Source organism: Oncorhynchus tshawytscha, linkage group LG22, assembly GCF_018296145.1.
Source record: "Oncorhynchus tshawytscha isolate Ot180627B linkage group LG22, Otsh_v2.0, whole genome shotgun sequence".
Classification (NCBI taxonomy): Eukaryota; Metazoa; Chordata; class Actinopteri; order Salmoniformes; family Salmonidae; genus Oncorhynchus; species Oncorhynchus tshawytscha.
Window position 1 is genome coordinate 16,330,779 of NC_056450.1, and position 3,126 is coordinate 16,333,904.

The window sequence follows — 3,126 nt, forward strand, 5'->3', positions numbered from 1 at the left end:
TCTCTGCTTCTCTCTCTGCCTCTCGCTCTCTCTCTGCTTCTCTCTCTGCTTCTCTCTCTCTGCTTCTCTCTCTCTCTCTCTTTCTCTCTCTCTCTCTCTGCCTCTCTCTCTCTGCTTCTCTCTCTCTGCTTCTCTCTCTGCTTCTCTCTCTGCCTCTCTCTCTCTCTCATGTATTAGCATAGACATGACATCAGTCAAAACATGGCATGGTATCAAGAACAAAAATAAAACTAGCTGAAACAAGTCACTTACTTCTTGTCATTGTTGCCTGCTATCTGGCCATCTAGAATCACAGCACACACATTTCTGCCCCACTGAAGCACGTCATAGTTTTCGTGACGTTGCCAGCTAACCCGTCTATGGTCTGTGGTCACAACCTTGTATACTGACTCAATATGATGATGACTATGTGGAGGAAATTATGAGGGAAGCCAGACATCATATTTTGTATTCAACTCAAAGCTGTGTAAACAACAATGCTTTATCTCCATTGCAGTTCCACACGCTTCTTATGGGCTTATTAGTATTTACACCAAAATACTCTGTAACTCACCAGCCAGCCCATAGTATGCACATAGTTTGCATGCTTCTAGTTTTTGATGACGTCAGTGATGTGGGCCCTACTGTTGGCTGCTGAAAGCTATTTTACATGAAAGAAAAAAACGATATGACCTCATCACAAAGGCTGTTACAGGGGATGAACAATATTGATTTACAGCCAAATCAGAGGCGTATTTGTAACAAGCTTGTGTCTGTTTTGTCTGATTTGGAACTGTGTTGAATGTGATTTTATGGTATCTAAACATGCAGACAAACAAACTTCCTTTTGTGCGATAAACACTTGTTTGCACTACGGCCATCTTCCCACTATTTTCTCCTTCCAATATGTAGCTAATCAGCATTTTCTATTCCCATTCTGGACCACTCTGATACAGTACACCCAAGCAAGATAAAAAATTCAGACTGACATCTTCAAAAAGGGGAAAGGTCAAAGCCATTCAGCCGAGGACCCTTCAGGCAAACTAAATGCTTTCTTTTCTAGAAACAGCACAGGACCCTTGAAGAGGCCTCTCTCTTTGTGGGAAACAAAAGCCATCTCAAGCCTCTCCACATAGTTCTGATCTGTGTAGGTGCCAAGGAATCCAGACACAGCACTAAAGCATGAATATACAGCATACTGCACTCTATGCTAGAATGGACCATGACAAATGGCAAGGGTGACATGAAAACCAATCAATTATATCTGCAGGTTTGTGCAAAAGACGCTAAAGGGTTTTAAAGGATCTTTTGCTAAGGGGGCTTGGAGTCACAGGTCACAATCAGCTCTGACGATGACCTTGACATAAACCATTGAGGTTTTCGCAGTGACAGAGATATAACAATGTCACAGGGATGAGAACAGAACTTGAGTGTGGCTCAGCCTCGTCTTTGCCACCACATCATTGTGATTGAACAGAAGTTGAGGCCCCTCAAAAAGGAAAGAAAAGCGAAAAATGTTCAGCTACTTGGCTTTCTTCTTCCCATGTATTTGACTTGAGCAGGGTTTCAGTCTGACCAGTGCCATGCACCAGACTGCACGGTGTGAAGGGCTCGAGAGACGCACAGCTCCGTGAGGACAACAAGGTCTCTATGTCCCGTGGGTCCCCTTTGGCATGTGTGGCCAGGGCTTGGCTAGGAGCAGATGGCATGTGGGAGGATTTCACCATCTCTACACAAGCTGCCTGTTCAGGAATGGAGACAGAGGCAACCCATCACTCAATACACAGCGTCGTCAGCAGGAAGTAGGGGTTGGGAGGAGAGGAATTCCACTTAAGAGGGACCGCTCTATTCTTCTCATCATTCTCATTTGGACTCTGTAACAGTGCGTAGAAATCAAGAACTTATGTTATATTACAAATTACTGTATCTCTTCATTGCCATATTAAATACATAATCAATTACTGCTTTTAACTGCCAGTATCAATGACTCTCATTACTGCACATTTACATAACTGGAGGTTTAGTTCTGCCGAGTATTGGACCATTCCATGTGCCATGCAAATCGGTTTAAGTATAAATTATAAAGAGCAGGTAATGTTTCCATTTGAAGTACAAATCTTCAAATCAAAAGAAAATATCTCTGCAAATGAGGAGTACAGCTCCCTTGAGAAAAAGACCATTGGCAACATTCTGACAGCACGCCAACAGCTTAGACCTACACGGAGAATCGTGGGAACTATGCTAAATATTCACTCCGTTTGTCTGATACAAACGTGCTGTTTCAGTGGAAGATGGACCCACCCTCTTCTCCAAAGTGGATGAGGTCATTTAAAGCTTGACCCTGCCTATGACTATAGGAGGTCTCAGTCAGATACAAACAGTTGTCATGGTGTGTTCATCAGAGAATAAGATCTTTACATAATGTCCATGTAGGACTCATGTGCAGATGTCAATAGCCTTTCATGTATCTACTGGTCAAGTAAAGACATTCCACGAGAGAAACATGACTTTTTCTTCAAGCTATAAATGATTTCTTTACAAAGAACAACAGAAACCTAAACAATAGTGTTGTACTGAGCTCGTTAAGGCATGGTCCACATTCTTCAAAATGGGATATTACATTAGTTAGTTACCAATGAGCAGCAGAACATTTGACAGGTTTCATCAAGATTTCTCTGCATTCAAAAGAATCAGATGAAATTCAAGGAAATAAAACAAAGTTACCTGCGGTATTTCCTGTCATCTCTCTTTCCTTTTTGACAGATTTAATTCTTACATTGAACAGCCCTTTTCCTCCATCGGTTTCTCAGTGGACTCTGATCTTCTATGGTCTAATGTGTGTTATCAGGAAAAACGGGCATTCTTTCCAACTACATGCAGGACACGTGTCAATATTTCATGAGGACTTCAGAGGTTAAAATCAGGTCAAACTCTGTTCTGGTCCCACAACTTGTCAAATGGGCACCATCTGATGTACTTTGTGTAATGTGGATACAACAAACATAACGTCATCTCCATCCATTGTGACAGATCAGCTGTCACCATCAGCTGAAAAAGAGGCAAAATGTCTTCATAACATGTCATTTCTTCATACAACAATGAGTCAAATGGGGAAGAGGACTATCATATGGCATAGATCGAAGATGA